Source organism: Mustela erminea, chromosome 10 (genome assembly GCF_009829155.1).
Source record: "Mustela erminea isolate mMusErm1 chromosome 10, mMusErm1.Pri, whole genome shotgun sequence".
Taxonomy (NCBI): domain Eukaryota; kingdom Metazoa; phylum Chordata; class Mammalia; order Carnivora; family Mustelidae; genus Mustela; species Mustela erminea.
In genome coordinates this window covers 9,179,317-9,191,445 of record NC_045623.1, presented here as the reverse complement: position 1 = coordinate 9,191,445, position 12,129 = coordinate 9,179,317, and the positions used below count along the sequence as shown (strand labels likewise).

General features: G+C 38.5%; 1 protein-coding gene across 2 annotated transcripts in view; it reads left to right on the top strand.

Annotated features, from left to right (window-relative positions):
• The window catches only part of MAN1A2 (mannosidase alpha class 1A member 2), a 187,248-nt gene that overhangs the window by 35,384 nt on the left and 139,735 nt on the right, over positions 1-12,129 (top strand). The gene's annotated exons all lie outside the window — the stretch shown is intronic.

Genomic DNA, 12,129 nt, shown 5'->3' with positions numbered 1-12,129 from the left:
TCCGCAAATCAATCAATGTGATACAACACATCAATAAAAGAAAGAACAAGAACCATATGATACTCTCAATAGATGCTGAAAAAGCATTTGACAAAGTACAGCATCCCTTCCTGATCAAAACTCTTCAAAGTGTAGGGATAGAGGGCACATACCTCAATATTCTCAAAGCCATTTATGAAAAACCCACCACAAATATCATTCTCAATGGAGAAAAACTGAAAGCTTTTCCGCTAAGGTCAGGAACACGGCAGGGATGTCCATTATCACCACTGCTATTCAACATAGTACTAGAAGTCCTAGCCTCAGCAATCAGACAACAAAAGGAAATTAAAGGCATCCAAATCGGCAAAGAAGAAGTCAAACTATCACTCTTTGCAGATGATATGATACTATATGTGGAAAACCCAAAAGACTCCACTCCAAAACTGCTAGAACTTGTACAGAAATTCAGTAAAATGTCAGGGTATAAAGTCAATGCACAGAAATCAGTTGCATTTCTTTACACCAACAACAAGACAGAAGAAAGAGAAATTAAGGAGTCAATCCCATTTACAGTTGCACCCAAAACCATAAGATACCTAGGAATAAACCTAACCAAAGAGGCAATGAATCTGTACTCAGAAAACTATAAAGTACTCATGAAAGAAATTGAGGAAGACACAAAGAAATGGAAAAATGTTCCATGCTCCTGGATTGGAAGAATAAATATTGTGAAAATGTCTATGCTACCTAAAGCAGTCTACACATTTAATGCAATTCCTATCAAAGTACCATCCATCTTTTTCAAAGAAATGGAACAAATAATCCTTAAATTTATATGGAACCAGAAAAGACCTCGAATAGCCAAAGGAATATTGAAAAAGAAAGCCAAAGTTGGTGGCATCACAATTCCGGACTTCAAGCTCTATTACAAAACTGTCATCATCAAGACAGCATGGTACTGGCACAGAAACAGACACATGGATCAATGGAACAGAATAGAAAGCCCAGAAATAGACCCTCCACTCTATGGTCAACTAATCTTTGACAAAGCAGGAAAGAATGTCCAATGGAAAAAAGACAGCCTCTTCAATAAATGCTGTTGGGAAAATTGGTCAGCCACATGCAGAAAAATGAAATTGGACCATTTCCTTACACCACACGAAAATAGACTCAAAATGGATGAAGGACCTCAATGTGAGAAAGGACTCCATCAAAATTCTTGAGAAGAACACAGGCAGCAACCTCTTTGACCTCAACCGCAGCAACATCTTCCTAGGAACATCGCCAAAGGCAAGGGAAGCAAGGGCAAAAATGAACTATTGGGATTTTACCAAGATCAAAAGCTTTTGCACAGCAAAGGAAACAGTTAACAAAACCAAAAGACAACTGACAGAATGGGAGAAGATATTTGCAAACGACATAGCAGATAAAGGGCTAGTATCCAAAATCTATAAAGAACTTATCAAACTCAACACCCAAAGTACAAGTAAATCCAATCAAGAAATGGGCAGAGGACATGAACAGACATTTCTGTAAAGAAGACATCCAGATGGCCAACAGACACATGAAAAAGTGCTCCATATCACTCGGCTTCAGGGAAATACAAATCAAAACCACAATGAGATATCACTTCACACCAGTCAGAATGGCTAAAATTAACGTCAGGAAATGACAGATGCTGGCGAGGATGCGGAGAATGGGGAACCCTCCTACACTTGGTGGGAATGCAAGCTGGTGTAACCTCTCTGGAAAACAGCTTGGAGGTTCCTCAAAATGTTGAAAATAGAACTACCTTATGACCCAGCAATAGCACTACTGGGTATTTACCCTAAAGATACAAACGTAGTGATCCGAAGGGGCACGTGCACCCGAATGTTTATAGCAGCAATGTCCACAATAGCCAAACTATGGAAAGAACCTAGATGTCCATCAACAGATGAATGGATAAAGAAGATGTGGTGTATATACACAATGGAATACTATGCAGCCATCAAAAGAAATGAAATCTTGCCATTTGCGACAACGTGGATGGAACTAGAGTGTATCATGCTTAGCGAAATAAGTCACGCGGAGAAAGACAACTATCATATGATCTCCCTGATATGAGGAAGTGGTGATGCAACATGGGGGCTTAAGGGGGTAGGAGAAGAATCAATGAAACAAGATGGGATTGGGAGGGAGACAAACCATAAGTGACTCTTAATCTCACAAAACAAACTGAGGGTTGCTGGGGGGAGGGGGGGTTAGGAGAAGGGGGGTGGGATTATGGACATTGGGGAGGGTATGTGCTTTGGTGAGTGCTGTGAAGTGTGTAAACCGGGCAATTCACAGACCTGTACCCCGGTGATAAATATATATTATATGTTTATAAAAAATTAAAAAATTAAAAAAAAAATTTAAGTTAGAGGTATGCCATTTTCAAGTAGATGTCATTCAGTGGCTTCCTTTTGTCATCAGGACGCAATGCAAGCTCTATTCATGATTAAGATTTTGTCCTCTCCAGCTTCCTTGTTATGTCCAGTCTGTTTTACTCTACTGTACCATACCACCTCCCACCACACACACTATTTAGTGGATACAGCAACTTATTTGCTAACTGGGGTGTTGGGTCACTTCTTCCATATCTTTACATACTATCCCTTCTATGCCTAGCATGCCCTTGTTTTCTTGATCTGCCTGGAAAACTCATGTTTTTCATTTTAATTTGGATTTGGAGATCTTGCATTTCTTTTTTTTTTTTTTTTTTTACTCTCAATATTTATTTTTATTTATTTTAGAGAGGAACAGGGAGGGGCAGAGGGACAAGGGAGAGAGAATCCCAAGCAGAGTCACCTCTGAGCGCAGAGCGTAATGCGGGCCTCAGGCCCAGTCCCTTGACCCAGAGATGGTGATCTGAACCAAAACCGAGTCAGGACTCTTAACCAACTGAGCCACCCAGGTACCCTGAAGATCATGCATTTCTAAGCTATTTTCCTATGTAAATCTTCTCAAGGCATACGTGTGCTTAGAGAATACCTTTTCTGTGGATATCTTACTGCTTCAGTCTAACCTACAGTCCCTGGTATACCACCTGTAGTTATTTATCTTTTTGTGATCCACTCATTTTATATTTACTTAGTTTGCATTTTTATTGGATTGTTAACTCCTGTGGGCAAATAATATTTTATTTTTCTTTGTATTCCCTACACCTAGCTAAGTGCCCCTCACATTTGGTAAATATTTTTTACTATTGAGTTAAGCTGAAATTAATTCAGTGACTGATAACTAGTGATTTAATCTGAAATTACAATTAACTCAAACTAAAATTCCCTAAAATGTAGTCAGATTGATATGTAACAGTTCTCTGTTGTAAACAATTTTTTTTAATGACCATATGGATGACCTATATCTGCCAAATTTAAGATAGAGACAGTGAGTTGTGTTGATGTTTCATGAGCTGCATTATTAAAATGGGAACATGAAAGAACTTGGTATTATATAGGGTGCACATGATCAGAGTAAGTGGATTTGGTATGGAGATTTGAGGGTCATTGGATTTCTCAGGGAATTTTGTTTCACTTTGAATCTCTTTTAGTTTTTTTCAGGTGACTGACCAGTTGTACTGATGAACAGTTGGGCTTTCCTTTTAATGTGTTTTCTTAAGAATGGATTCACTCTTGTAGAATAGGGAACCTAAATGTGATAGAATTCATGCTTTTTGGTTCTTAACTATAAATCAGTACACCAGAAGGTACACGGTTTAGCTTAAAAGAGTAACATTCAGAAAGTTCTTTGTCATTTGTATGGTAGTATGTTCTGTGCATGTAGAATGCATTCATTTGCTGTGAAGAATTATCCTACACCATATTTGTGAATAACCCTCGGAAAATAATTAGCATGGTTTTATCTTTTAGTTAGCTTGAGTTTCAGGAGTTCAACCTTTATGACCTTGAAGCAGTGGCATTTTTTTTTTGGAAGGTCTTAAATTCTTCTAGGCACTTGTCACTAAGCCTGGTAGAATATTCTTACTCTAGTATATTTTGTATCTCTTGTTGACTATCTTATGGTTGTTTCCTAAAACCATTCTTGGCCTATGATTGTGCACAAATAGCTATTTACATAATTACCTCACAGATTTTTGTTGTGCTTTCTTGGATCCTGAAGTTCCTTTAGAGTGTTTTTAAAATACAGGATATTTGAAAGGTTAATATTTTATAATTAAGAACAAAGCCATCATGGATACATGGATGGCTCAGTTGGTTGGGTGGCTGCCGTGGCCCAGGTCATGATCTCAGGGTCCTGGAATTCAGGGTCCTGGGACTGAGCCCTGTGTTAGGCTCCCTGCTTAATGGGCAATCTGCTTTTCCCTCTCTCTCTGTCCCTCATCTTCCCCCTCCTCCCACTTGTGCTCTGTCTCTCTCTCAAATAAATAAAATCTTAAAATTTTTTTTTTTAAAGGCCATCATATAGGTCATTGTCATTTATCTTTTGGAATATAGCATTATGTTTTTGATTCATTCAGCATGTTTTTTAGTCAGCTCATAGGGTTATTAAAATTTGGAGATTAGTAAGAGTCACTGTGATAAAATTCCTCACTTTTAATGCTTTAGAAAAGTTATCTGACAAAGTCTTTAAGGGCTTTTATGCTTCTTAAATCTAAATTGGAAGACAGGGCCTGGAAGTCTTAGCAGTGAAATAATGGGTGTGAATGAAAGCTGATGTAAACAGTGGCTTTACCTTAAGAGAAAAGAATGTATCAGTGGAAGTTTGAATGCTTGGAGTCTAGAAAGGTGAGACCCAAAACGGGAAGGAAGGAAAGGCAGTGATGTTTATTGGGTGTCTGCTTTCTGTTCATTTTCTTCCCTTCCTTGCTGCACTCTTATTTCTGATAATTTGTAGGTTTTTTGGGTTTCCTATGTATAAATCATATTATCTATGACAGAAGACTTTGAACTTTTTCTTAACATTTTCATCTTTTACTTTGCTGGCTAAGACATCTAGTACAATCAAATAAAGTTTGGATGGTGAGCTTTCTTACGTATTTCCCTCATTTTGAAGGGACTGCTTCTAAGGTTTTACTGTTTAGATTGCTATTTGCTCTAGGTTTTGGATTAGGTTGAAAAAGGTCTCTTTTTCTCCTTTGCTCTAAGGTTTTATTTTTTTAAAGATTTTATTTTTTAAATAATCTCCTCTGCCCAAGGTGGGATTTGAGTTACAACTCTAAGAACAAGAGTTGCAGGCCTTACTGACTGAGCCAGCCAGGCGCCCCTTGCTCTAAGGTTTTAAAATCAGGAATGGGTGTTGAATTTTATCACTTTTCTGTTTCTACTGAGTGATTTACATAATTTTATTCTTTAATAATAGGTAAATTAATGGATGGAATTTTCTAATGTTAAGCTATTGTTTCTGGAGTAAGTTATGATTATAACTGATCATAATTAGTTATGATGAATTATTTTTTCCATGTTTTATTATTGTTGTTAACTTTGCTGATATTTTTAAAACGAAAAAAAATCTGTGTTTGTGAATGAACTTAGCCTGTGATTGTCCCTTTTCCATATTAATCATTCAGTTCTGTTTTGGACATGTCGAACTGGCAAATAGTCGATGGCAATGTCTTACATATTGTTAGAATTTGGATTTGGAGTACTTAGTAACCTGGGAAAGGTTGACTGTATGTGTGTGTGTGTGTGTGTGTGTATGTATATATATGTATGTATATGTATGTATATATATATATACACATATACACACAGTCATCCTTTCCCAGGTTATATATATGTGTGTGTGTGTATACATGTGTATGTATGTGTATATACATACATATGTGGACACACATGTGTGGACATGCATACATATATATGTATGTATATATGTATACATGTGTATGTATATATGTGTATATGTATAACATGGACAACATGGACACTGACACACACGTACGTGTGTGTATATGTATATACACATGTATATATACACACACACACACATATATATAACCTGGGAAAGGCTGACTGTGTGTGTGTGTGTATGTATGTATGTATATATGTATGTATGTATATATACATATGCATATATATGTATACACACATACACACATGTATATATAATAGTTGAGAAAATACAGTTGGTTGATGCTGACTAGGAAGAGTACATAGAGTACTCTTTAACAGAAGTGGAGATGGAATACGACATTTTTGGGGCAACTGGTTGTGGTAAAACCTGTGATTAGTTTGTTGGAAAGGCAAGTGTGAGGAAGAGGTGGTTTCAAAGGATGGATAAACTTGGTTATCAGTTTTTAACTGTGATGGATAGAAGCGTGATGTGAGGTTAAGGAAAGTAGAAATGGCAAGTGTAGTGCTTTTGAAAAAGTATAGTGATAGAAGAAAGGGGGCACTGGTAAAGGTGGACACAGGCAGTTTTGAGGGAAGTTTTTATTGATTTAGTTTTAAGGATGGATGAGACTTCATGTTCCTTAGGTGAAGCATAGAGAGGGAGAGAGTATTTGTATATCCCCCTCAATCTTTGCCAAATAAGACTTCAATGTAATTTTATGTATCCTTATGTAATTGAGGATTGTATTTGCTCTTCAGAATGTTTCCTAACATGACTTATTTTAGTACTCTAATTGGAGAGGGAAATTTATCACCTGGTTAGTTTCTTTCTGGCATATCAGCCCTCAGATACTAATGAAAGCCTCAGGGAAAGAGAACATTTAGGTTGGAGAGTGAGTAGTTCAGTTAATATTAGGTCATTTTACCAAGCATAAAAGTCACAAAACAACAGTGGCTTAAGCAAGATAAAAGCTTATTTGTGATCACACAAATTCTATAGGGCAGTTTCAGGAAGGGAGCCTGAGAAATAGATCTTATTTTTAGCAGGAGCATGTGTTTAGCTAAAAAGTGAGGGCTATATGATGAAAGAAAAAGGGAGGAAAGATTGAGAAATTGTGTTTGTATCTACACAGTAAGAGACAAAGTCTTAAATACAATTCATCTCTTACATGAAAGGTGCTATTTGCATAAATGTTTAAGAAGTCAAAATGCATATGCTTGTGTCTAGGCTCTCTACTTACTAGCTCTACGACCCTGAACAAATTACTAAATTTTTCTCTTTGTGCCATAGTATTTTTCTAATAAGATGGAGAACAGTGCTTAATAGAGGGTACCTCATAAATTGGTGTGAGAATTAAATAAGATAATCTAAGTCATTGACTAAACCAGTGTCTTACATGATTTAAGCCACAACAGCTGTTGTCATTTGCCTTTGCTTTTCAAGGACCAAGGGTGCATGGAAGGACAAAACAAAAACAAAACAACAACAACAAGTCCTTACATTATGTATAGGGTGAGTTAAATATTACACATTAAGATGTAATTGGTAGAAAGCAATTTCAGATTTCATGAGAACCAGTATATGTAAGACTAGATTTTATTGGAAGCCTTGGAAGGTGTCCAGAGTTAGCCCAGCTTCAAAGTTTAAGTTCCATCTCTCCACAAGACAACATCATTTCTGACACCACCTGCAATTTCAGGGATCTCCCACAACCACCCTCAGGTTTGGTAATTTGCTAGCAGTCATAGAGCTTAACTGAAAGCTGTTAAACTTACAGAAGGATTGTAGATTATAGGGAGAGGATAGCGTTTACAGTCAGCCAAAGGAGGAAGCACATTGGATAAAGTCCAGGAAGGTTCCATATGTGGAGCTTCTAGTGTCTTCTCCCCACAGAGTGTGCCAGTATGTATTGCTAACCAGGTATTCAGAGTTTTTATTGAGGCTTTGTTAAATAGGCGCAATTAATTGATTGCTCACATGATTGAACTCATTCTCAGTGAAACTGTTTTACCCAGAACCCTCACCCTCATAGAGTTGGTGTTTCTAGTGTGGCCTGCCCTAACTCTAGGACTCTCAGATGTGGCCAGCCCCACCCTAAGGTTGGGTATGGCCAGCACTCACCATGAAGAAGAATGCTTTAGTCAGATATGAAAGATATCCTCCCAGAAGTTGAGGTATGATAAAGGCCAGACTTCTCTTTGGATGGGGCCAGATTGTTTACTGCACAGAAAGATAAAAGGCACTGATGGAAAGGTAGCGGAAACATATACAGGTGCAAGTTCAACGTTGATATCTGTTGAAGATATCAAAGTTACAAAAAATCTTCAAAATACATAAGTAAAAGATGAACTAAGTGAAAATAAACATCCAAAAGAGTTGATTTAGCTGGTGTAATGGCAAATCTGGAAATTTGGCCACTAAAAATTTGAAGAGCCCCTTGAAAGTAGACCAAAATGAAAATAAAAATTTGATATGTGTATGTAGAGAGAAGAAAACTATCAGAGAGATTAGGGTGTTTGATATAATTAATGGTTACATTTTATGAAGTGCTTCTACTTACCTTGGATATCAGTAGCCAAGTGGTGTAGTTGGGGTAGTATTAATATGTGTTTACCCAGAAAGTACTGATCTTGTGGGTTTTTAATGATTTGTGTCAGATTGCAGAGTAAGTTGGGGCAGAGCTGGAAAGGAATTGTCTCCTGGCCTTTGGATTAAGTACTTTTACCTTAGGTGCTTTTTGTCCTCGACTATAAAATGACTCTTCTCGGCACCCAGTTAATGGGAGATTCAGCTCAGTTCCTTGGGACTCTGGAGTTCCTGATGAGGACTAGACTGGTCTTTCTTTGAACTCCAAGTTATGGTGGTTATTCCGTGCTGACTGTATTCACTAAACTGCTAAACAAAAAATTATTTTGAGGGACAGATGCAAATTTATAGATCTTTAGGTTTTCAAAATATTTCTGAATGAGACCACACAAGTATTGCAACAGTATAGGTTCTACTGAACAACGTTTGGATGCCATAACAATAGCAAAAGTGGGGTAAAGTGACTGGGGGCTTTCTTACAGAGGACTAAAATTTAGATGGTTCAGTTTTTTTAATTTTTAAAAATAACTGTGTAATTTGAAGATTGTTTACATATACATGTTGCTCTCAAATATACTTCTTTGCTTTTAGAGAAATCATTGGTATTAGTATTTAATTAGTAAAAATAGTGAATGAAAATGGGCTTCCCAATACTCATGCTCATTATGCCTTTTATTTCTAAGGTGATCTTGAAGGCCCCAGCTGCTGTTATGGGCATATGGGCAAAGGAGTCAGGAATGGAAAAGAGAGGGCATAGTTCTCTGCTAGTTCTGCAGGAGGTGAGCCACATTTTAAGAGCATTTGGTGCCCTCTAAATCCTTGTAGGTTTGCCCATAAGTGTTATGTCATTCAGTGCAGGGATGCTGAAAAGTTGCAAGGTGTCCCTGGGTATTGGTCCCTGGTGTCTGAGGACACTGATGTTATCCCTGATCATTAAATGGCTCTGTGTGTGTGTGTGTGTGTGTGTGTGTGTGGTGAGGAAGAGGATAGGTGGTAAGGGAAGGAATGAAACTTGTGTTGATAAGGACTTCTCTGTACTCTTAGACTCCTGTGTCATCTCATCCATTCCTCATAACAGTCTTGCAAGGTTGGTGGGGATACTCTTCACAGATGGGAAAAGAAGCTTCAGAGAGGTGTTACACATCTAATGTCACACAGCGAAAAAGTGGCAGGTTCTACCAAAGCCTTAGTTGGTTGATAGCATAGTTTGAGAACATTCATCTGTGACAGTGTTTCATGGCATGCTAAAAGGGGTGTGCTGGAAGGGGGAGTGTGACTAAAAAAGGTTGGGCAGTATTATGCTAGGCACCTTTATTGCAGAACTTCGCAGAGCCTTTAAAATACCCCTGTGCATTGTGAAGCTTTGGAGAGGGACATCGAATGTATTGTGGCCCTTAGGGTGGGCTCGAGAAGGCAGCATGTAATCCCCAGCTGTTGGTGGAGGTTTGCTGGTGCATGAGGGTGCTTCTAAAGTGATGCCCAGGTGAGCCATTGCAAACATGGTGGGGGCTTCCATGTGCCTTTCAGTGGTAACATGGTGCTTGGAGCTAGAAAGGGGAAGCATTGTTCCTGACGGAGTCTCTCCCACTCATCAGGACAGAAACTGCCCTTGAAAGAACCAGTCCTTCCTGTTTGATGGTACTCTTCTTTGGGACTTAGTCCCAGGCCTACTGCTTTCCTCACTCTGTGTGCATTGTTTGCTCACTGAGTGAGGGAGTTGGGAACATTCTCAGGTGGAAGTGACAGAACACCTAAGTGGTTCAGCTTCACAGAGCCCGAAATCTGGAGACTGGCAGTTGAAGGCCCTGGTAGCAACCTAATGATATCAGCAGCACTTTACGTCTTTCTTTTCTTTTCCTGAACCATGTTGTTCATTTATCCCTAAGCCTTTTGCCTGCAAAATGGCTGTCACGGTTTTAGGCATCACAACCACAGCTGAAGATAGGAGTAGGTATTTTGATAGGTTTGGTCTTAGTAGCTAACAGGCCCTTTTCTCAAATGGTTCTGTCCATTTTTTAATTCCAAAAGGAAATTATTTCCTAGTAGTCCTCCTTTGCCTCTGTGGTTGGAATAGGGTTGTGTGATCACCCCTAGCTGCAGGGGCATTTGAGAGAGACTTGGTTGACATAGAGGCATTATTTGTGGGCTGGGCACAGTGTTTCTCTGTTGGTAAGGAGAGGGGGGCAGTTTGGAAGGCAGACGATGCCCTTTTTTGCCCGAGTCTCCTGAACGGAGCAGCCCAGAATTGCTCATGAATTCACCCACGGGCCAGCTTTGGCTTATCCTTGCTGCAGTCTTCCCACCTCCACTCTGTCTGGAGGCCCCGTGGATTCTTTCTCCCTGCCTTCAGGTGCCTCTTTGTTTGCCCTGTCTCTGGTGTTCTCTCCTGTTTCCCTCATCAGCCCCTCTTTACTGCTAGTAATCCAGTTTTTTCTCTAAACATTTAACATTTTATTTTTAATATTAGGCTGTAAACTGGTATTTTTCTCTGGATGTTCTGTGATTTTTAAACACAAATATGTATTCCCATAATCACGATAATTGGGTTACATAACAATGCTTTCATCCCCCAAAACTCTCTTATGTGTTATTCCTTTAAAGGTAATTCTCTCCCAACCATACTTCCTGGCAACCACTGACCTACTCACCATTCTTAGATTTTTGTCTTTTTGAGAATGTCATGTAAAAGGAATAAAGTGGAATGTAATGTTTTGAGATGGGCTTCTTTCATTCACGGAGTAATACCTTTGAAATTCATTCAAGTGTGTATGAATAGTTTCTTTTTATTTTGAGTAGTATTCCATAGTGTGGCTAGACCACAGTATAAACAGTGGTTTGTTTATTTACTTGGTGAAGGATACCTCAGTGGTTTTCAGTTTTTGCCTATTATAGGTAAAGTCATTGTAAACATTTCTGTATAGGATTTCCCCTCCAGTTTTTTTTAGAAATTGTGGTAGGATACACATAACACTTAATACTTTAGCTAATTTTAAGTGTACAGTGTGTTGGTATTAAATGCATTTGTATTGTTTTGTGACCATCTCCAGAACTCTTGATCTTGCAAAACCGAAGCTCTACCCCTTAAAACAGTGACTTCCCATTTCCCTTTCTCCCCCCATCCTATGGCAACCACTATTCTACTCTGTAGGATTTTGTTTATCCTAAATATCTCACATAAGTGGAATCATATAGTACTTGTCCTTTTGTGATGGGCTTATGAATAGGTTTTTAATGAACATACACCTTCACTTTGCTGGGATAAATTTCCAGTGCAGTTGCTGAATTTTGTGGTAATTACATATTGAATTTCTTAAGAAACTGGCTGTTCCATTTTCTGTTTCCAACAGCAATGTTGTAGGTCCGGTAGAGTTTGAATTGAATGTCTAGAGAGTTGACTCTGGTGACTACTGAGATATTTACCCTTAGAGCAGTCATCATTGGCTGATGTCGAAAACAGTAACTACCACTCCTGTATTCATTCATGTGGATGGGGGTAGAAGTGGAGAGAAGATGAAGCTCTCACAAAAGTAGGCCAGGGTAGAAAACCTGCGGTTTGTGGTGTCCTGTGTGCATACCAGAATTCATCAGAGGAGCTCTTCGTAAAACACAGTCAAGGGTTTCATAGAGACCTACTGAATTGGAATCTGTTCTCTCTCAATTCCCACAACACTTGGGAATTGTGTTAAGATCTGTAGGATTTTCAAAATATAAAAGTTTTAGAAGCATATCATGTACTAATAATAATAA